The sequence below is a fragment of the Anolis carolinensis genome, chromosome 5 (assembly GCF_035594765.1).
Source record: "Anolis carolinensis isolate JA03-04 chromosome 5, rAnoCar3.1.pri, whole genome shotgun sequence".
NCBI classification, from domain to species: Eukaryota; Metazoa; Chordata; class Lepidosauria; order Squamata; family Dactyloidae; genus Anolis; species Anolis carolinensis.
The window spans coordinates 174212323-174236457 of NC_085845.1; the positions used below are offsets into that span (position 1 = coordinate 174212323).

The window sequence follows — 24135 nt, forward strand, 5'->3', positions numbered from 1 at the left end:
AATCCTGTTGAGTCACTAGCATTCTTTGGCAGAGAAGGCTAAGGACCTTGTAACAATACAGCTCCCGTGATGAGCCATGACAGTTAAAGTGATGCCAAAGTGTATTAATTTTACAGTGTGGATGCACCCCTTATGTTCAGGTGGCCCAGAACTGCTTGTTCTCCTTGCAATGAGTAGTCATAGGAAGTTACTAAGTGTTGCTTTGATCATAGCTTCGAATCACTCTTGGTGTTCAAAAGGTCCTGCATGTATTCTTTGTTCCCAAATCCAGCTCATGTTCTGTGCAGAGTTTGATGGAGTTCCTGTTTTTGGACTATAGCTCCTAGATTCTCCTAGCTAGCATAGTTTCTTGGGAAATTTTTTTGGGTACAACTCCAAGGACCTCAAACTATAATCTGATCATGTTATCTTGACAAGAAAAATGTACTGCCACTCTCAGAAAGAGCATGGTCACTGGGAAATGTAGGCCAAAACGAAGACCCTCAACTATGTAATATTTCCAAGCTACTACTGTGGAAAAAACGTAGGCTGTGAAAGTAAGGAAAAGGACATCCAGTGCCATGAGGAGGTATGCCTCATTGTCTTAAGTAAGTATCAGAAACAAACATACTTTCTGTTTTATGGCAGAGGTGTATGGATTGCTCAGGAGAAAGAAAATCAGATGAAGAAAGGGTAGGCGTTTTATTCGGTTTGCATTTTGAAGTGATGTGACCTGATCCTCACCTTCTGGAATTATGTGCAGATTGGAACCCACTTATTGTTTGAATTTTCCAGGTTTCCTAATTTTGCAGCACAGTTTGTACCTCAAAAACTGTACAAAAGGGCAATGTACATTTCAGAGAAAAATGTATTTTTGTCAAGCGATAAATACAAAAGAATGTGTCCAAATGTTCATTTTTAAGAAACATAACAGACTAAATTAAAAAAGGATGAATTTATAGAGGAACATATGTGAAAATATCAGAGATCAGAAAGAGTTTGATCCTTCCACCCTCTAAATTGAAATGTTAACTAATGCAGAATTTCAATCCATTATAACAGTAAGCTGATACAGGATGACAAAACATCCCTTCTTTTTTTCTGAACAAATATTTCATTTTTGTGGAAACAATTAACAGTAGCATTTTTATTGTTTGTTCATGAAAATGGGAAGGATGTTTGTTTCCTGTGTTTCAGGCAGCTTGTTTTCCCTGATTTATTTATTTTGTGATAGTGCTAGAGAGGGTTTAGCATAAGGAAGATGCTTTGTGAGCTCGTTGTTCTGTTGAGCTTGCCGTGACGGCCATGTAATTAGCTCACATTATGCAATCAGGCTACTTTTCATACCTTTTCAATCGTTATTTGCATCTGTGACACATCTATAAACACCTGTATTTTACTGCTTCCAAGTTATGAAAGGCATGTATTGTTAAATGCCTCTTGGGATTCCCCTGTTGAAATATGAGCTATTAAAGGAGTCCTTTGTAATGTTACACCTGTTTTCATGGTTGTTGGGAAACGGTTCATAATAACATAAGAAAAGCCCTGTTGAATTGGAATGAGGGCCTATTTAATCCAATACCCTTTTCACAGTGGCCAACCGTTTATCAGCTGGAAACTTCCAGCAGGATGGAACTTCACCAGGAGCTTCCACCTCACATTTGCCAGTAACTGATCCATGGAGGTATATTATCTCTGATACTGATGTGGTATGCAGCCATCCTGTCTAGTAGGTAGCTAGTTATGGCCTTGAAGTCTATAAATTATCTGCCTTCATTTGAAAGTTGTCCAATCCAAGTCGGTAGCCATCATTGTACCTCGAAGCAGTGAATTCCAAAGTTTATCCATTCTGAAGCTCCCTACAATGCAGCTTCAGTGAATACCCTTAAATCAGGGGTCCCCAAACTAAGACTTGTGTGCTGGATATGGCTCTCCAAGGTCATCCACCTGCCCCCAGTCCTAAACTTTAGACTTAGGGTTGCCCTAAATCTGGAACGACTTGAAGGCACACAACGATAACAGTCCTAATTACCTTGATGATCTCATCAGGCAAAAGCAGTCCACACTTCCCATTGAAATGCTGGTAAGTTTATTTTGTTCTTTCATTTTTTTGCACTGCAAAGAAGATTTATGCAGTGTGCAAAGGAATTCATTCATTTCCCCCACCTCCCCAAATTATAGCCTGGACCCCAACAGTCTGAGGGACTGTGAAATGGCCCTCTGTTTAAGAAGTTTGACCTCTGCCCTAAATTCTAGTATTATGAGAGAGGGAAGCACTTTCAGAGTCATTTAAAAGGACTAAGGGTCAACCTTTGTTATCTGAAACTACACATGGGAAAGACTCAGTATGTTTCTGGATGGCAAATCACATCAGCCACAGCCAGCTTGGTGAAGGATGATAGGAGATGTAGACAAACAACATCTGATCAACAGGCATGAGAAATGGTGTATATGTATATGTGTTTTGAAATGGAGGCAGATTTCAGTTCTGCTGCTAGACCCAGGTTTCGTTTCAAGATGAGTGTGGCCTCTACTTGAGAGAAACTTCTATTCCACACTGCAGTAAGTGTTAAGTAGAGAGCTCTCTCTCAAGTGCCCTCTTCCTGACACAGTAGTTGCAACTGGAGTAGCTGCCACAGTGTCAGCATGTCAGGGCTGAGTGACAAACCAAGGAAGCTGGTCATATGTGTTGGTTGCATTCTGTGTGGTGTTAAATCTATGTAGTGTTCCTCTTCTCTGAAGTACTCTCTTTCATTCTCCCTCTTCCCCCTCCAGTCTGCATTATTTAAGGAACGTAATGCAAAAGAGATGTTACGGAAGAATGTGAGGAAGGGGAGCTAATGTAGGTGAAAACAGGGTTTGGGATGGAGGGGAGGGGAGGCTACTAGTTTAACAGACCTAATTTCTCCTCCAGAAAAGTACATCATGCAATGCCTCTTAAAGTTAATGCGACTGAGGGAGAGTCTCTCGAGCTTAATTAAATGGAAAGGGAGTCGATGTGGATGTTGGCACAGCAGGAAATTTGGGAGGTTTCTTTAGTTGCTCTCTCTGTGCTTCCTCTTTTGATCAAGTGAAGGCACATCTTCACAAAGAGGACAGAAGCAGGCACACATTTGCATAGAGTTTTCATGTGCTGATTTATATGTTTGGATGCAAATTTAGAAATGATTATGACCTTTTAAATCAGGGAGGGACAACTTCACTAATTTAAATTTGGCAGACAGGATTTAGTGTGGGCTGCACCCCTGCTGAAAATGCCTTTTGGTTTCATCCTCCTAAAACACAGAGCCAATAATTATAACAGATGTGGACTAAAACAGCACTTCAAACAAAAAATAAAACAGTCCTTCAAACAGAAGCAGCCCTTCAACAGAAAATACAGATATTCCAAAGTCCGCATTTGGCTATATTTTTTTTAGGCTAGCCAAAAAGAAATATATACTTTTATGTGTAAGCTTTTAATATACAGTAGAGTCTCACTTATCCAACACTCGCTTATCCAACGTTCTGGATTATCCAACGCATTTTTGTAGTCAATGTTTTCAATATATCGTGATATTTTGGTGCTAAATTCGTAAACACAGTAATTACTACATAGTATTACTGCATATTGAACTACTTTTTCTGTCAAATTTGTTGTGTAACATGATGCTTTGGTGCTTAATTTGTAAAATCATAACTTAATTTGGTGTTTAATAGTCTTCTCCTTAATCTCTCCTTGTTATCCAACATATTTACTTATCCAACATTCTGCCGGCCCGTTTATGTTGGATAAGTGAGACTCTACTGTAATACATTTTTCATCAGGCAGATACTTTTTAAAAAGAAACATGCAGGAGAAAGGGCAAGGAAATGATGATGTCAAAGTAATGTTGTCTGCATATTTTTGAAGAATGTATGGAGGAAGAATATGGAAATAATTTAGGCTCATCATGCCATAAGCTCAGTGGCTCTGTGCTCATTGGGAGCAACAAAGAAGACCAATACCATTTGGCCTGCCATTTTAGAACGTGTGTGTGTGTGTGTGTGTGTGTGTGTGTGTGTGTGTGTGAGAGAGAGAGAGAGAGAGAGAGAGAGCTTCACAAACAATGGCACTACTGTTCCATGGTGGTGGGATGGGATTGCATGCTTCTTTGAGACAAGAGGTTATGCTGCTGGTAATAGTGCTGTTGGTGGGGATCCTATATCAAACAGGCGTTTGCTCAATGTCCCAAACATCTATTGGGCAGCAGCAGCAGCAATGCAGAGATGTCTCAGACACAATGGCACTGCAACCACAGCCAACACATGTTAGTACTCAGAGCCGGCCCAAGGAAATTTTCAAGTGTAAGCGAAAAAGGATTTTGGTGCCCCCCCAAAAAAAAAACCTCAATCACCGAGAAAGCAGGCTCCGTGGAAATGGGCGATCTGCCCTGCACGCATGCGCACAGGACAGATCGCCCATTTCCGCCCTACCTGCTCAACGCAGGCACAGATCAGCTGGCGATCTGTGCCTGCGTTGAGCAGGCTCCGTGGAAATGAGCGATCTGCCCTGCACGCATGCGCACAGGACAGATCGCCCATTTCCGCCCTACCTGCTCAACGCAGGCACAGATCGGCTGGCGATCTGCGCCTGCGTTGAGCAGGCACCATGGAAATGGGCGATCTGCCCCGCGCGCGTGCGCACGGGACAGATCGCCCATTTCCTCCCTGCCTGCTCAACGCAGGCACAGATCGGCTGGCGATCTGCGCCTGTGTTGAGCCCAGGCTGCAAGGCCGTTGAGCCAAACGGCGGCGGCGCAGCGGCAGCATCGGCGGCGCTACGGGGGCGCTGTCGACGCCTCGACAGCGCCCCTAGCGGCGTGCGCCCGAGGCGGGCGCTTCAGCGGCCTTATAGGTTAAACCGGCCCTGTTAGTACTGCACAGAAAGATGCACCATTTTCCTATACAAACCTATCATGAGGCAATCCAGAATGAAACAAAAGGGAGTGCAGAGAGAAATGCATTCAATGAGCTGGGTCTGCTTCCTTCTGAACTGGGGTACAGCAGAGGTTTTCTTTGAGGAGCATTATGACAAATGACTTAACTTCACTGAAACCAAAAGGAAGTTAAGCTCTTGATTTGCTGTAAGGTGAAAGGAAAGTCCAACACATATTATACGAATATGGAATGTGAGACGAATGAATCATTTGTTAATAACCCCCACAAATATTTGCAAAATCAAACTTGTCACTATCCAGTGTGAAGTTCAAGACTCTCTTTGAAGGTGGAGAGCAGCGGGTTCCTCAGGGAGTCTCTATACTGTCAGGACTGGAGATAAATTTGGGTACTGGATCAGGCTGTACTTGGTAAAGAAAGACATGCCACTTTATCATTGAGAATATACACATTGCGACTTGCATGTAACTGTGGGCAATTGAAGGACTTATCAGGAAGGTTACTTCTGGAACAAAGTTCAAATAGGTTTTGTATAATGAGATATATGTCTTTTAAAATAATGGTTTGGGGAAGGTTGGGTAGTGTGACTGTTCCACTTAACTGTCATGACAACATCATATGGAATCTTGTAACTTGCAGTTTAAGCAAAGTTTGTGGGCTTCACTAAACTACAAACCCCAGTATTCCCCAGGGTGCAGCTATAGCAGTGGAATAATAATAGCAACTTTTAATGTGTGTGTCACAGTCTGGTTTGGTTCTCTCTCTCTCTCTCACACACACACATACATACACATAACTTATTACTTGGTTTCTCTACGTGTGATTATTGTAGCCATTGTGACTGTTCACTGAATGTTTGTGAACTGGCTTAATCAGAAAGCATTGTGTCCCAACAGTTTGAAATGTTCTCAATGTGTGAAAGCCATGGAGGAGCTTCCTATAGTCTTCAAGCATAACCATGTGTGAACCAATCTCAGGTGTGTGTGCTGGATTTAGAGGAAAATAGCCACCATAGTCCACAAGCTCTGTGTCCTGGAGTTTTTTTTAAAATAGATACAACATCAACTGTAGAGTGCTGCATATACATGCTGAATGCACTGATTTCTTTTTCCAAAATCTGAAACTGGGAAACCTGCTAATCTCTGTATTTTGCATCTGCAGGCTATGCCGGCTGTTTCATTTCAAATGTGTCTTCAAGAACCATCATGGCTAGACATTTTCTAAAGCACATACATTGTGCCGCAAATCTCTGGAAGCAATCCAAAATCCCACACTAAATTGCAATCGTGGGCAGTTTTAGAAGGTAAACCCTCCAGTGTATAAAATATCTAGTTAGAGAAACAGCTCCTGTGTATACAGTGATATGTAGATAGACAGATTCTGCTTCTGCAGCATCTGAATTTTGTTATTTCACCATTTCTGATGCAAACACCTACCTTAGAGACCGCATCTCCCTCTATGAACCCACACGTTCTCTTTGCTCGTCGGGGGAGGCCCTTCTCTCTCTCCCACCACCCTCACAGTCGCGGTTGGTGGGGACGAGAGAGAGGGCCTTCTCCGTCGTGGCCCCCTGTCACGCCCCAGGCTGCAGAGCACCAATAACCATACACAGAGGCCAGAATCTATCTAATATCTTTATTGAAGGAATATATAAAGTTAATAAAAACAAGTGTAGAAAATAGTCCAGAATTAGACCTTTCAGGAAAGGTCAGAATTAGTCCAAAAAAGCAATGTCCAATAAGAAATATTAAGGTCCAAAGTTGTAATCCAATAACCGAAACACTCACTTTGCCAAGCAAAGTGAGGGGAGATGACAAGGTCCTTTAGTCCATGAAACTTGAGCGAGGCTAGGAAATAACTTGATACTTGAAACAAGGCTTGAACGTGGAACAAGGTAACTAAGAACAAGAACAAGGTCCGTGGAATAACTTGATAAAATCCGTGGAACAAGGCAAGGATTGATCCTGGGAAACAAGGCAAAGTCCGTAGATAAACAAAGGCTGGGAAGCAAGGCGAAGGCTGGATAGCAAGGCAAGGCTTGAGCAGGAGCGAGGCTTGAATCGGAGCGCGCTGTCCAGACACAACTCGCTCCGTAGGCTGACGAATTGACTCCGCGAAGTTACTACGCGGGTAAAACACCTAAATAGAGTCTAACTTTCCCGCCGAAGCAGTTCTCTGGGAATCAGAACCGAAAGCTAAACTCTGAGACCAGATGTGAGACTCCCCAAAGATTCTCACGAGAAGCAGTCTTAATTGGCCACATTCTTAGCTGCAATCCTCGCACTCCTGCGCGAAGCTGATTCCAAACTTCTCTGTTGTTTACAAAACTCCCGGCGCAAGAACACGGGAGAAGTAGGCTCTGGGCTTGTTTGACATACTTCTGGGAGACAACTTTCTTGCAGGTGCAAGGTTCCCAGATCTGCCTGGGAAAGATCTGGCTGAGAGGAATCCAGTTCAGACTGGGAAGGTAAAAAACCCAAGTTTTCATCTTCATCAGGAATTACAATGTCCTGAGCAGGACTACAAGGCCCATGGGTCATCACACTATCCCCCTCCTCAAGGCCCCTCCCAAACTGGGGCCCTCTCCCCGAGGCGCGAGGTCGCGGTTTGGTGGGATAGGTCTGATGAAAGCGACGGGTTAGATCAGGAGCATGGACTGTGGAGGCGTCTTCCCAAGAGCGTTCCTCAGGGCCAAAACCCACCCAGTCAATGAGATATTGTAGGCGGCGGCGGTGAAAGCGAGAATCCAAAATGTCCTCAACCTCGAACTCCTCCTCCCCATTCATCAAAACAGGAGGGGGGGCCGGTTGGTCTGTATCAGGTCGCACACCATCCGCCGGAAGGAGCAGGGAACGGTGAAACACTGGGTGAATGCGCATTGAACGCGGAAGTTGGAGTTTGAAAGTCACGGGGTTTAATTGCGCCACCACTGGATAGGGGCCAATGAAACGGGCATCTAACTTCCGGCAAGGGCGGTGGGAGGGCAGAAAGCGAGTGGACAGGAAAACCCGATCTCCTACCTTGATTTCGAGGCCCGGCTGGCGATGTTTGTCAGCGTGGCGTTTATAGTCCTCCTTGGCTCGGTCCAGTTGCTGGAGCAAAAGTTGTTGCACCGCTGTGAGTTCCTGCAGCCAATCCTCTGCTGCGGGAACTTCTGAAGTTTCAATGACAGGGGGGAAGAAACGTGGATGGAAGCCGTAGTTTGCAAAGAACGGCGTTTCTTTTGTAGAAGCTTGAACTCCATTGTTGTAGGCAAACTCAGACAGTGGTAACAGAGAAGCCCAATTGTCCTGTTGGTAGTTTACATAACAGCGAAGATACTGCTCCAAAGTGGCATTGGTGCGCTCCGTTTGCCCATCTGTTTGGGGATGATGAGCTGAAGATAAGCGAGAGTCTATGCCCAATAGTTTTTGTAGTGCCTTCCAAAAACGAGAGGTGAATTGAGATCCACGGTCTGTGACTAAACTCTTGGGCAATCCATGTAGTCTGAAAACATGTTGAAGAAATAGATCCGCAGTTTCTTTGGCCGTGGAGAGGCCTTCGCAGGGAATGAAATGGGCTAACTTGGTGAAAAGGTCCACCACCACTAAGATCGTGGTGAATCCACAGGAAGGTGGTAGGTCAGTGATGAAATCCGCGGAAATTATTTCCCATGGGCGAGATGGGGTAGGAAGGGGGTGTAAAAGCCCTGAGGGCTTCTCCCTTCGTATCTTGGAGCGCTGGCATACTGGGCAGGTGTTGACATATTTTTCCACATCCTTGCGGATCTTGGGCCACCAAAAATCCCTTAGGATCAAATGCATAGTTTTAAATAGTCCGAAGTGTCCTGCTGGTTTGCAGTCATGACACAGACGAAGCGCTTTTTCCCTGCCCGGTCCGGGTGGGATATAAACATGATTTCTATAGCAGAGCAGCCCATCTTTAAGCGAAAAGGGAAAATGCAGACCTTGGCGAAGTTGGTCCTGCGCCCAGGCATCTGCTTGCTGACTAGCCCTGATTTCTTGAGCACAGATGGGTCCTGGAGTAGGGGAAGTTGAACCAATGGGAATGGATTTGGTGTTCCCCACCGTGAGCGTGGCAAAGTTCTCGGGTTGTAGCAGTTGGGATTCAAAGGTCTCCTTGCGTCCTGCAGCGTATTCCGGTTTACGTGACAGGGCGTCTGCTTGCTTGGTTTGGGCTGGGGTCACATAATGGATCTGGAAGTTGAAACGTTCAAAGAATAAAGCCCAACGTTGCTGCCTCTGATTTAGTTTGCGGGCAGTTCTTAGATGTTCTAGATTACGATGATCAGTGTGGACTTCAATGGGAAATTTGGCCCCTTCTAGCCAATGTCTCCAAGTTTCAAAGGCTGCCTTTATGGCCAGTAGTTCTTTTTCCCAAATGGTGTAATTCCTCTCTGGTGTGGTTAGTTGACGAGAATAAAAGGCACAGGGATGGAGGTGATCTCCCACCGGTTGTAAGAGTACAGCCCCAATTGCCACATCAGAGGCGTCCGCTTGCACCACAAAAGGGGTTCCAGGATTTGGGTGCTGTAGAATTGGCTGGGAGGTGAATAGTTTCTTTAGTTGCTGGAACCCTTTCTCTGCTTGATCAGTCCAGCGGAAAGGCTGCTTTCCACGGATGCAGCTAGTGATGGGGTCGGACCAGCGGGCAAAATCTGGAATGAACTTGCGGTAATAGTTCGCGAACCCCAAGAAACGCTGCACCTCTTTCTTGTTAGTTGGCGCCCGCCATTCCAATACTGCTGAAACCTTGGCTGGATCCATGGAAAGCCCTAGAGGCGAGATGCGGTAACCAAGGAAATCTACCTCTTGTAGATCAAAGGCGCATTTTTCCAGCTTGGCATAAAGTCCATGATCCCGCAATCGTTGTAACACCATTTTGACGTGGTTCTCATGTTCTGATTGTGATCTAGAAAACACCAAAAAATCGTCCAGGTAGATTATCAAGAACCTGTCTAGATAGTCCTGAAAAATGTCATTGACAAAATGCTGGAACGTTGCGGGGGCTCCGCATAAACCGAAATTCATAACTCGGGACTCAAATAATCCGAATTTGGTCTGGAAGGCGGTCTTCCACTCGTCCCCTTCCCTGATGCGAACTAAGTTGTAAGCCCCCCGAAGATCCAGCTTGGTGTAAACCTTGGCTCCTCGAAGCCGATCCAGTAGATCCGAGATTAAGGGCAGGGGATAGCTGTTCCGCTTGGTGATATTGTTCAATGCTCTGTAGTCCACCACCAAGCGTAGTTCCCCTGACTTCTTCTTCACAAACATCACTGGGGAGGCGGCTGGGGATTGAGAGGGTCTGATGAATCCCTTGCGAAGGTTTGTCTCTAGGAATTCCCTGAGAGCTTCTTGCTCTGGTTCAGTCAGGGAGTAGAGATGCCCTCGCGGGATCGGGGCCCCCTCCACCAAGTCAATGGCACAGTCATAAGGTCTATGTGGGGGTAATTTTTCGGCTTCTTTCTCATTGAATACATCCCAATACTCGGAGTACTTCTTTGGCAAGGTGATGATGGGCTCGGTGTCTGTGGCATGGCATACCTTGGCTACGAGGCAATGGTTTTGGCAGTACGGTGAAGCAAACTGCAGTTCTCTGTTGGACCAGGAGATGTTAGGGTCGTGGAGAGTCAGCCATGGAATTCCCAAAATCACAGGGAAATGGGGGACCTCGGTAACAAAGAAGGAAATTTCTTCCATATGTTCCCTTATCCACATCCTGGTGGGTTCCGACCACTGACTTACGGGGCCCGTCTTGAGGGGGCGGCCGTCTATGGCTTGCACCACACGGGCATTCTTGAAATCATGATATTGTAATCCCAGAGAGTCGGCATACTCTCTATCGATGAAATTGTTGGTAGCTCCAGAGTCTATCATGGCGTGGATCATGACGGGTCCCCTTTTTGCTGACCATAATGTGACCACGAGAAGGAACAGGACCCCGGTTGGCGGCTCTTGGATGGATTTTTTGACCGGGTTGGCGAGCCTCTCTACACCCGGTCGTTGGCTTCCCCCGCCGGCTGTGTGCCAGTCGGCTCAGACGCCTTCGTCTCCGTGGAGGACGCCGCCGCAAGACGGGCGGCAGGCTTCCCTTTGGCTGGGCACTCTCTGGCGAAGTGGCCCCCGTTCCCGCAGTACCAGCAGAGGTTTAAGCGTTGACGACGGGCCTTCTCGGCGGCATCTAGTCTGGGACGCACATTGCCCAACTGCATCGGCACCTCCTCGCCTCCTCTGGGGTATGGGGTTGGCGGTGGGGGTCTCCACACCGGACGTGGCTGAACGCTGGCGGGAGCGGGGGGGTTTGCCCCGGCTCTACTGCCCTGGCCTCGAACCCACTGTTTCCTGTTAGCAATCATGACTTCAGCCCGTAAACATTGATCAATGAGTGCCTCGAGGGTCTGGGGAGGATCCACCTTGGAGATTTCTTCCAGCATTTCAATGTTGAGACCCTCCCGGAATTGTCCCCTGAGGGCTACATCGTTCCAGCCGGTGTTGTGGGCCAGTACTCGGAACTCGGCTATATACTGAGACATAGGTCTGTCTCCTTGGAAAAGGCGACGGAGTTTGTGACCGGCTGCCTCCAAATTGTCCTCGATTCCCCAAGTCTCCTTGAGGTGGTCCAAGAAGTGTTGCGCTGATCTTAGGTGTGGAGAGGCTTGGTCGTACAGTGCCGTCGCCCAGCTGGCCGCTGGCCCGTCTAGAAGACTGTAAACCCATGCCACTTTGATGTCTTCTTGGGGAAACTCGGCAGCACGGGCCTCTAGATAAGCTTGACATTGGCGACGGAAGACATGAACCTTAGAAGCTTCTCCAGTAAACTTGGTTGGCAACGCCATGGCCGGAAGACGAATTCCGCGTTCCTTCAAACCCCTTATTTCTCCATCTTGTGCATTGAGCTTATCACGGATTCGGTCCACCTCATCCTTGTCGATGGTGTAGGTAATCGGCTGGCCGCTCGGCCCAGGTACGACTCCGGTAGACATTCTGGCCGAGGTTAATTGGTGCTTAGGGTGGCGGAGTCAACTGTCACGCCCCAGGCTGCAGAGCACCAATAACCATACACAGAGGCCAGAATCTATCTAATATCTTTATTGAAGGAATATATAAAGTTAATAAAAACAAGTGTAGAAAATAGTCCAGAATTAGACCTTTCAGGAAAGGTCAGAATTAGTCCAAAAAAGCAATGTCCAATAAGAAATATTAAGGTCCAAAGTTGTAATCCAATAACCGAAACACTCACTTTGCCAAGCAAAGTGAGGGGAGATGACAAGGTCCTTTAGTCCATGAAACTTGAGCGAGGCTAGGAAATAACTTGATACTTGAAACAAGGCTTGAACGTGGAACAAGGTAACTAAGAACAAGAACAAGGTCCGTGGAATAACTTGATAAAATCCGTGGAACAAGGCAAGGATTGATCCTGGGAAACAAGGCAAAGTCCGTAGATAAACAAAGGCTGGGAAGCAAGGCGAAGGCTGGATAGCAAGGCAAGGCTTGAGCAGGAGCGAGGCTTGAATCGGAGCGCGCTGTCCAGACACAACTCGCTCCGTAGGCTGACGAATTGACTCCGCGAAGTTACTACGCGGGTAAAACACCTAAATAGAGTCTAACTTTCCCGCCGAAGCAGTTCTCTGGGAATCAGAACCGAAAGCTAAACTCTGAGACCAGATGTGAGACTCCCCAAAGATTCTCACGAGAAGCAGTCTTAATTGGCCACATTCTTAGCTGCAATCCTCGCACTCCTGCGCGAAGCTGATTCCAAACTTCTCTGTTGTTTACAAAACTCCCGGCGCAAGAACACGGGAGAAGTAGGCTCTGGGCTTGTTTGACATACTTCTGGGAGACAACTTTCTTGCAGGTGCAAGGTTCCCAGATCTGCCTGGGAAAGATCTGGCTGAGAGGAATCCAGTTCAGACTGGGAAGGTAAAAAACCCAAGTTTTCATCTTCATCAGGAATTACAATGTCCTGAGCAGGACTACAAGGCCCATGGGTCATCACACCCCCCGGCTTTGGAACTCTCTACCTAGAGAGATCAGACAGACCCCTACCCTCCTCTCCTTCCGGAAGAGCTTAAAAACCTGGCTGTTCCAAAAGGCCTTCGATGTTTAGTTGTTGCTGGATTGATCTATCTGTCCATTCCATAATAGTCCCATTGTTGTTGTCTTGCCATTTTATACCGCACTTTATTGTCCATTCAACTTGAGATTTCCTTTTCCCATTTCGTAACACTCTGCATTTCGCCTGGGATCTACGAATTAGTCTCCTGTTTTTAACACTGTATCCCGCGTGTTGATTTTAATTATTGTTTTTATTGATGTTGATGTTTTTTTACTGGGATAATTGTTTTATTGCTTTGTTGCTGTTATTTGTTTGTTTTATCGGGCCTGGCCCCATGTAAGCTGCCCCGATCAGGCTGTACTTGGTAGGGAAAGACATGCCGCTTTATCATCAAGAGAATATACACATTGCAACTCTATAAAATTGAGTAGATCTCTTAAATCAGTGGAATTTATATAAGTGTCAACTTGGCAGATGCCTTTTGATTCAGTGGCCCTACTCTAGTTGGGATTGACAAATGGAATAAGGGCACTAGTTTATCTGCAACAAATATGGCTGCTGAAGGAAATCACAGCCCAAAATGAAGGGTGGTTCTTCCACCTCTTTTAATCTTACACAAGGTGAGTGTCTCTGCCCCACATATCTGCCTCACACCTTTATAGTGTGTTGTTGTTGTTGTTGTTGTTTGCTTTCAACACACAAGTAGATGCTATTATGTTAGGATTTAGTCAGGAGTGCCATTGCTTTCCTCAGAGGCTGAGAGAGTGTAGCATGCCCATGGTCACTTAGGGAGTTTCTGTAGCTGAGTGAGGATTCAAACTCTGGCTTAATTTTGACTAGTTTTAAAGTACTCTCAAATAAGATTAGCACTACATAGAAAACACCCTTGCATACACATGTCCTAGTATGTTTAATCCAAAGCTTGTTTAGTAGTTTAAAATATTGAGTTGAAAATTGTTTGATAATACTGGCATCGTGAGTAAATAAGTCATTAGACTCCTCTTTTCTACCATATGTCTTTTACAGTGTCTTCACTGTACAAAAAATACAACATAGAAAAAGCATATCTCATCTTCCCATCATGTTAAGAAAGCTTTATATAATGCTATTCATAGCATCCATTTCATGTTGCCCTCTACCATCTCTCCTTACGCTTTTCCATCCTTCCTTTGACCTGGGCACTTTGACTTGTTCTCCCTTCCTAATGTCTGCTTACCATTTCAGTTTATGCTTTACTTTGCTGTATTTAGGATTTGCAATCACATCCCCTGGTGTGTTGCTATCACCCAATTTCACAGCATTCTGGGCTGGTGGGACCTCAAGAATCTTCTTTGCATGCAAATTAGGACTCTATTACCAAAGTGAAGGAGGACAAGAGAGAGAGGAGGAAATTTTAAATCTGTGCAGGCGGCTTCTTCTCTGGACTAGCAGATCCTGAACTGTGGTGGACCCTAGAAAGAGAAAGTGATGGGTAGAAAATGGTGAGGCTAAGGTGAAGAATTGACATTGATCATGGATGTACACAAGAAGTAGTTGAGGTTTATCCCTCATGGCCACTTTCCAACATATAAACCCTGAAAAAAATGCATGACAAGTTGTGCCCCCATAGACTTCTGGGAGTGCTTACTTGCTACTTGGATGTAACCCAATCTGGTTGTTTTGAAAGAGAAGGGGGACATAAACTGGTAATGGCTATCTAGATTTGATACAAATAAGCACTGGGTCAAATGGAAGAAGAAGTAAAGATTCATTGGTTATCACCCTTTCTTGTGAGGCTAGATAATATGGGAAGGCAGAGATATTTTCAAGCAATTTAAAGGCAGCCATGATTCAGTACAGAATCTAGGAGGATGTGTGGGTGGGTTTATGTGTCTTTATGCCTATGCATTCAGTATTTGCTGATGCATATCTCTGTACATTAGGGACTATTTTGTTCTGGTTGTATCTGTGAGATGCTGTGACTTGTCACAATGCTATCTTAGTCTGTTTTTTCTGAGCATTTGCACATTTACTTTTGAGAAAGAGGGACAGGCAGACAAAAATGTAGGTTGCCAGACAGATTATTCAAAGTGCATCCTTTTTTTCATATGGAGTTCAAAACTATTTTCTAAACTTTGCAAAAGCTCTTCATGGTAGGTTATTTGAAGGGCTTGCAACTTTTTCATGCTAAGCTGGTGTATTTTGTGAGGACTGAGCTGGGATTTGGAGACATGTTTTCCCTATCAGTGCATGCTGGCTACTGCACCCCATTGACTGTTATCCCAGTTTTGCCTTTACATATGATTTATATAGTCTCTCTACATTGTATTCAATGTATGTTCGCATCCCTTGCAAGTGAAGAACTGTCATTACAACATGATGTAATGTTTTGAAGACTGGACTACATGGAATCCTAGTGGGTGACATGGCTCTTCTCAGCTACAGAAGAGAACAAAGATAAATGCTCTGTGAACAAATCTTACCAAGGATATTCCATTATAGATTCCCCTTAGGTAGCAATTTAAAGGCACACAACAATCACAAAGTAAGTGAAGGTAAAACATTGTCACTTATATGATCTCAAAAGATCTTTGTAGCTCAAATGATATTTGGTGACATTCCATTTTCATTGTTTACAAAGCATTCAGACAATTTCTTTGCCTATTCAACTATATCTGCTCCAAGTGTAAACAGTTGATTCTCATGGAACAGAGGATCCTACATCTCGAGGACCGTATTAAGACCCTTAAGAACATTCAGGAACTCAAGCTCTTCTTGGATACCGCACATCACTCTGTTCTAGATATGCAACAATTATTGCACCAACCCCAGCATGATACGGTACCTTATGGGGAGATCAATTCAAATGTGGACAACCCTCAGGCTTGGAAGGAGGTCACCAGTAGAAAGAGACACAGGACCAGGCAGCCTCCGCAGAATTCATTTAGTCAGCTTGAGTTACACAACAGATTCCAAATTCTTACACCACTAACATGTGATCAGGAAACACATCTTGTGGAGGACCACCACTTAGATACCACTCATTGGGCCACCCTCAACCAATGCGTGGGGGATAGCCCTGATGGGGACAATGCATCATCACATTCACACTTATACAATCATGCTGATGCTCCATTCCCAATCGTAGACCAGGTGCAACAGGAACACCCTTGGGAGAGTGATGGGCTCTTGGACGCCTTTCAATGGATTGTCCTTGATGAATGCACTTGGGATGTCGAGAAGGAGGACAACAGTTTGCACAATCCACTTCAACAGGAGCACTTTTTAGGGGACCTACACACTACCTTGCACAAAAAGGACCCTGTCAATCCTCAAAGAAACAGGTCTTGGTAGTAGGCGACTCTCTCTTTAGAGGAATGGAAGCCATCATCTCCAGACCGGATGGGATGACTCAAGAAATATTCTGCCTCCCGGGGCAAAAATACACCATATCACTCAGAGGCTTGCCAGGCTCCTAAAGCCCCATCATCCTCCCCCCTCATGTTGATTCATGTAGGAACCAATGACACTGCTAGGCATACTTTTCAAAAAATCACAAACAATTTTTGAACTCTCGGAGCAAAGCTAAAAATATATAATGTCTTTGATTTTGGCAGTTATATGTGAAAACTGTTTACCAAATGGTCTGATAATTTTGCTTGGAAGCAGTTTTTGGAAAAGTTACTTTTTATGTACATCTACCGAAAAACTCTAATTATGAATGTTTGAGAGTTATTGTTCAAAAGATGAATTTTTCAAAGCTTTGCTCAGAGACACAGTGAAACTGAACCACACAGAAAGCAGCTTCTTACTGCACCAACCATTACAAAATCTGGAAGAGGAAACAGTTTTGTTACAAAAGTGGACATTTCTTTAAGAAGCAGGTCATGTGTATGATTTACCGGTAGCTTGTGGGTGTATGTGTAGGCCAACATGGGGTTGTTGATTTGGAATGAAAAGAAACTGGGCACATATATTTCTGTAGCCACTTTATACCCTATCCTTTTTAGGGTGCATTATTACCACAAACAGAGCTTTTGCTCGTGCTATGTTTCCTCCACTGGCCTAGGAAGAGGCAGTGTCTACATTCACCATGATGCAATGGCAACTATGCTTTCAAGGACCTTTGCACTTTTCCCCATTCTGATTAAGGTCTTGGGAGTAATTGCAGGCTGGCTCTTTTCCATGCCACATAGTTACTCAGGGCATCTGTGGTCATGTTGGCAACAGCCCTATTGTAGTTTCGGCCAGCATTATTCCAGTAGTCAGAAGGAAATTCCTACTATGCATTGACTTCCAGCATTATGTTATTGAATAATATAGGAAGGAGATGGTGGGGCACATGGATGGTTTCTATGCTATTGTTACTCACAAATGTGATTAAAGTACACTGCATAGTTTCAACATAAATGATATTGTATGATGGAACAGATCAGAAAGACACTCAAAGCAATTACCCCTATGGTTGTGTGACTGTCTTGTTTGAAAATATTTCTTGTACTTTGCATGTGGGCCTAAAAACCTGGCATTCTCCTGTGGAGTGGCTTAGGCAGGATTGTGTTGGAGGACCCGGGGGGGTGGGGGGACTATGCCCTCTTTCTCACTTCATGTAGGGCCCAGAGAGTAACTATTCCATGTCCAAGAGAATAAATGACCAACCCAAATGTAGATACCTGCTTGCCCATTGCGAAGATGAACAGTCAAAAAAGGCCCTCTTCGCCCTGACTTATGCTAGCATCTCTAGACCCATCTGTCTCGTTTCCCCTTTAAATTCACTTGTCTCGTTCCATGATCATTGATATGCCCTTCTGGGTTATACCCCACACTGACTGTGGAGTAAGCAGCTGTGCACCCCCTCCTTCATTCTCCCATTCTCTCACATACATACACTCAAATGTGCTCACTATTCATTTGTGGCATATCCTGTTGCCATTGGAAACCTAAGAAAGAAGTGAATATACCCTCCAACTCTCTGGCTTTTTCTTCCCCCTCCCTCCCCCCATTCCTTTGCAGACGGAGAGCTTAGCAATGAATCCGCTGAAGCTCCGATCCATCAAAGAGCCAGATCAACGAGGCACAGACCATCCCTAGACGTGATTAAATATCCCTTTCTTCCAAGGCTCGGAGACAACACGGATTTACCTGACCTGTCTTCTTCACGATTTGGCGTTCAAAGCACAACCATCTGGAGGAGGTAAGAGAACCTTCTTGCCTAGTGATATGCCCCCTTATCCCTTTTCCTTTCTCCCACATCTGTTCTCTGTGCAGAGGTGCATCTAAGGTGGGAGAAGAACCTTCCTCACTGCTCATTCTCTGCTGAACTCATGCTCTTGCTTGCTCTCAATTGCCCAGCCTCCTTTGGCAGCTCAGCGTGTAGCTGCTCTTTGGAAATCAGTATGTAGGAAGGTGACCGGTGCGGTTTAGTTGTGTGCCACCCAAAGCTTTCTTCTCTTTACTTGTCTTTTTCTTCTTGCATCTGTTCCTTTCTTGCCTTAACTCTCATTCCTCTACTCAGCACCCTTGCAGTGCATGCCTCTCCTCTCTTTGTCAAACAAGCATTGATTTTTTTGTGTTTGATAAGCAAAGAGAGGGCAATGCAATCCCCCCTCCTTCCACACTGAGTTAATATTATACATACTTGCTTGCAGTGGAGTGCAGCAGGCCGCAGATATTCCTCTTCAGACAACATATACTTTGCAGGTCTTGATGATGAATGGGATGCCATCCCATCGGGGCATCTGCCAGTGGTGTTTGTCCTGAGCTAAACATGTGCTTGGAAATCTGTAATGCTGAGATAACTTCTTAAAATGTCCCATCTCCCCACCATGTGTTTTTAGACATTTAGAACGTTTCTAGTCAATCACATTTCTTTCTCCAAGTTAGCAATTTAGCAGGGTTTAGAGATTATGTGTTCAGAATAGTTTTTTACAATCCAATCGGAGGAGGGATTTCCTGACAATCAGTCAGTGCTTAACTTCTCAGGTTCATAATGCAAGTGGGACATTTTTGGGGGAGGAGAGGGGAAGCTCGGAGATTCCAGATGTTTTGGAACTCATCTCCTAGAAGTTGTAGTAATCACAGCCAATGGTGTAAAGGATTATAGAAGGTGTAGTCCAAAATATCTGGAGAGGCATTGTTTCCCACCCATGTGTTGGTGGGTACTGGCATAGATAAACGAAACAGAATGAAGGCAAGAACTCTAAACTGGATGAAACAACCTCCAAAGTGCTGAAGAACATAGAACTGATGAATCACTGAACTCTATTGTGTATGTAACAATATGTGCATCTTTTATTGCGATACCTGATTCATATGCAGCTTACAGAAATAAAATCCTAACATACAATGTCATTAATGTCATGCAAAATCTACTAACTGAAATGTATTCATACCATTTTAAAATGCAAAGGTCTAATTTCTAAATGTCTGAATAGGCAAGGTATATTCATTTAGAACTTTAACACATTAATAAAAACAATCATAACACCAAAGTGCAGCTAGAGAAAGCAAGACATGATTAGCAAAATCCAAACACGTCAATTACTGGTACTCAGTAATATCCCATTGTATCGAGCTTTTCACATGATTAGATAACCAAAATTCTTTGTTCCTATATTACAGAAAGTAAAGCAAAACCCATATAGAGGATCAAACAATTGGATACATCTTTAGTAAACCATTTTGTTGAATGTTCCCATACATAATTATGCTTTTAAGTAATTGATTATTGATAGACTATATTCTCACAGGTTTGATTACAAAATCTTATTACTGTGGAAAGAAGTAGGATGTGTTTTTAAATTGGATACAACAAGCTTTAAAGGATTTATGTCTAAACCCAACTTGATTTCTTTTCTGAGAATATAATCATAATATAATTTATGTTTTTGGGGGAGTGTTTTCCTCTGTCCACCATGCTATGAAGTTTCATAACTGGATTATATGACTGTGTATTTGGTATTATTTTTATTACATAGAAAGCATCAACCTGGTAACTGTCATAGTAAATGTTATAGTAAATGTCACTAAGTGCATGTTTTTGGACTTCATTTACAATTGCCAGTTATTGTAAGTAGTGGTTGGGGATTGTAGGAGCTGTAGTCCTATAAAATCTAAACACTAGAGTTTTGATACAACTGTTTCATGGTTGTGAGACATTATACATTTAAGAAGATAGTAATAAAAAGGTATTCGTTCACCAAGCTTGAACTGAAGCCAATTGAATTTAGTTGGCTGTCTACAGACTGTAAGGTAAGGCTGTTAAAAATAAGCAAATTAGTCCCAAGCTAAAACATTTATTTATTTATCTCAAAAAAAAATCAGACTCAAAGCAGCTCATTTCAAGCTCAAACCCCAAAATAAAACAAAACATAAACAAATTCAAACACCAAGCCACAATAAGTCATGGCTTAAAACAAATGGAAACACAATTCTTCAGACTCTCCCCATAATGTAACTTGAAGTGAACTACTAAGCGTAAAACAGTGATAAGTTGGCCACACGCCAGATAGTATACAGTATTACCTAAATGAATCTGCTCCCTCCGTTGTGATGGAGGATCTATCCTGTCACCAGTGCTTAAGTAAAATTCAAATGCCAGTCCAGTTTGCTTCTGCATGTAGAGTGTTTCTGTGTGCATGTATGGATTCATCATGTTATTCTTTGCCTCAGGTAGCAAAATGTCTTGGGTTGGCCCCTGTCTATCAGAATCTGGAAATAGAAATGTGTGCTGATGGCTGTTGTGAGAGTACAGGCAAATGAGGATAAACAAATGTGTAGGCACTACTGAGTGTGTTCAAGGAAAAGGCAGGAGGAAGAGGAGGAACAGCTCACTTGGCTAATCATCTACATTGTTGTTTTATTGCTTGTTTTATGAAAAAACTAATGACTCCAAGGTGGGACAGAAATGGGAGAAATAATATCTCTGTCCCAAGGAGAGTGAAGAAACAGGCATGTGCTGTTGTTCAGCAAAAGAGAAGGACTACATTATAAAAACTTATTAAAACCTGGTTTAAACTTATTCAGGGATTAGCAGTTGATTCAGGTATTAGCCATCTTTCTACATGTTAAGCAGATGAGCCAGGGTGCATCTACATTGTAAAATTAATTCAGTTTGACACTACTGTAAGAGCTATGGCTTGTTTCTATAGAATCACAGGAATTGTAGATTAAGAAGGTCTTTAGTCTTCTCTGCCAAAGAGTGCTGGTGCCTCACCAAACTGCAAAGCCTAGGGTTCCATAGCATTGAGTCATGGCTGTTAAAGTGGTGTCAAACTTTATTTTACTGTGTAGATGCACCCATAGTGGGTGATAGTATACGGACTTTTGCCATGCTACTTGTAGCATGTGGTCTGGGAGGGCTGCCCTCGAAGATGACTCTGGGATTACAGATAATGCAAAGTGGAACAAGAAAATGGTTGTTCTTGAGGCCACATAGACAACATATAGCACCACTTTTAAAGGAATTGCAGTTTGCTTCCAGTCTGAATTCAAAGTGCTGGTCATGACATTCAAAGCCTCAAAAGACCATGACACCTTAAGAAATGCCTTTCACTGTACATATCTTCCCAAGGACTGAGATCTGCTGGAGGGACCTTCCCTTGTGACCCATCAATAGGAGCATCCCAGTGATGGGATGCCATCCCCTTGAAAGCCCAACTCTTCCCCTTATTGCTCTCTTTTGATCCCAGGTCAAAATACGGCTTTTTATTTGGAGCCTTATTTAGTTTTAAGCTTGCATATTATTATTATTTTTTTGGGGGGGGGACCAACCTCATTTAGCCTTTTAAGACTGTTTTACTTGTTGAGTTGTTTTCATATGTTTTAAAGTCTTTTAGAAACTATTCATAAATTAAATACGGAATGATTTACATTATTTATATTGTTCTATATGTTTGCTGCCCTGGGCTCTCATGAAGAAGAGGCAGGATACAAATATTTAAACAAACAAACAAACAAACAAACAAATATAAGTACAGTAGAGTCTCACTTATCCAAGACTTGCTTATCCAACGTTCTGGATTATCCAACACATTTTTGTAGTCAATGTTTTCAATACATTGTGATATTTTGGTGCTAAATTCGTAAATACAGTAATTATTACATAGCATTACTGCGTATTGAACTACTTTTTCTGTCAAATTTGTGGTATAACATGATGTTTTGGTGCTTAATTTGTAAAATCATAACCTAATTTGATTTTTAATAGGCTTTTCCTTAATCCCTCCTTATTATCCAACATATTCACTTATCCAACATTCTGTCGGCCTGTTTATGTTAGATAAGTGAGACTCTACTGTAAATGCAAACAAACTTAATGGCAGTTCCCCTCATGTAAACTTCCTTATTCCATCTTCTTTCCTTCTTTTTGCTAGGAATATAAGGAGTACTTGCAAATGTTCTTGTCTTTAGTGCAAAAGGTGGTTTCAAATCAACAATGTTTCCCCTTGAAAAAATGGTGATTTGCCATCAGGTTTTCTGCTTGTGAGACTTTTAAAAATTATTTGCATCACATCGACATTTTTTGTCCAGAATATGAGACATATTACAAAAGTACTCCGTTATCTGTGCAAAATACACAGAAATTATTGTAATCTTGCCTAACAAGGAGAAAAAATTGAGAAATAGTTATACTTTTGCATTTGAAGATAAAACATACAAATATTTACAACCTTAGTTATTTCTCCCACTCCAGAGTATATGCTACTTTGGGGCAGTGACTTTCTTCTTATTTAGTACAGACATACCTCAGTTATCCTATACATTTGGCTGTTATAGTGTTATTCTTCCACTTCGATGGCCATGGCAACATCCTCTGGAATTCTGGGATTTGTGGTGTGGTGAGACCCTGGAACTCTAAAGGTTCCTCCCTAAACTTTAAATCCCAGAATTTCATATGATGTTGTCATGGCAGGTAAAGTGGAAGAATAACACTATAACAGTGCAGTGTGATAAGGAGGTAAACACCTATGACAAAGTAGCATCTTTTAAAAAAATCTTTTTACGGGACACCAACCAGTCTGACCATTTTTTATCTTTTGTCTAGTTGGAGGTGTGTTTGGTTGTTTTGCAGCCACTGGCTTTGAGAGGATAGTAAAAGAGGGGTTAGAGAATAGCAGACTTTCATTGCTGAGTTACAGCATTGTGTTTGCACTAAAGAATACAATAAAACTTGACCTGAGAAAGATTGGGATTCTACTCTAGGTGATCCTATTGCAGCTGTGTGCTTACATACAATAACAGGCAAAATAAACAGCTGCTTCCAGAATCACTTACTGAGCCTATGTGGAAAGCAAAACCAAAGGGAAAGAGGTAAGCAGATTAGCCTGTCTGCTTATCCTGGCATGTTGGAACAGCACAGGCCTATAAGTTTCACTAGCAAAATGGAAATCGTAAGAAAAGTGGAGGATGTTGAAAGAAAAAAATAATACCATAATTCCAGGATGCATTTGAGAAGAAACTTTCAAATACAGTAGAGTCTCACATATCCAACATAAACGGGCCGGCAGAACGTTGGATAAGTAAATATGTTGATAATAAGGAGGGATTAAGGAAAAGCCTATTAATCATCAAATTAGGTTATGATTTTACAAATTAAGCACCCAAACATCACGTTATACAACAAATTTGACAGAAAAAGTAGTTCAATATGAAATATTGCTATGTAGTAATTACTGTATTTACGAATTTAGCACCAAAATATCACGATTTATTGAAAACATCGACTACAAAAATGCATTGGATAATCCAGAACGTTGGATAAGTGAGACTCTACTGTAGTCTCTAGAAGGTTCACAGTGTTTTTGTTTACTTATGCAAGGCTAACTCCCCTGAATGTTTTTGACATATGCAAAATATTAGTTTTGAACTGCGCTTTATTTTTGCAATGTAGGGAACTGTCCATATTTTTTCCATGTTATTTCTACTTCTGCTAACAGGGTTTCTGTTAAAGAAGTGACACCCAGGAGCACATCTGCTTCATTGATAAAGCTGTATTATCTGATAGATGACAGCAAATATGATATTCTCCTGGGTTTGTTCATGCTAGGTTTTCAGAATTTCATGTGATTGCACTTTCTGGTAGTTGTCTGTTTTGGATAGTTAGGAAGTTAAATCATTGTCTCTGATTAAGAAAATTGAAGTCTTAGAGTGCATCAACACTGTCGAATTAATGCAGTTTGACACCACTAACTGCCTTGGCCCAAT

The 24135-nt window shown here is 43.0% G+C and overlaps 1 protein-coding gene across 11 annotated transcripts in view; it reads left to right on the forward strand.

Annotated features, from left to right (window-relative positions):
• elfn2 (extracellular leucine rich repeat and fibronectin type III domain containing 2) overlaps window positions 1–24135 on the forward strand; it is a 225496-nt gene that overhangs the window by 59530 nt on the left and 141831 nt on the right. For all 11 annotated transcript variants that reach the window (XR_001730290.2, XM_008110671.3, XM_008110673.3 and 8 more), the window contains one exon: window positions 17944–18124. The gene's annotated coding sequence lies outside the window, so the exon portion shown is untranslated. The remainder of the gene's footprint in view (window positions 1–17943; window positions 18125–24135) is intronic.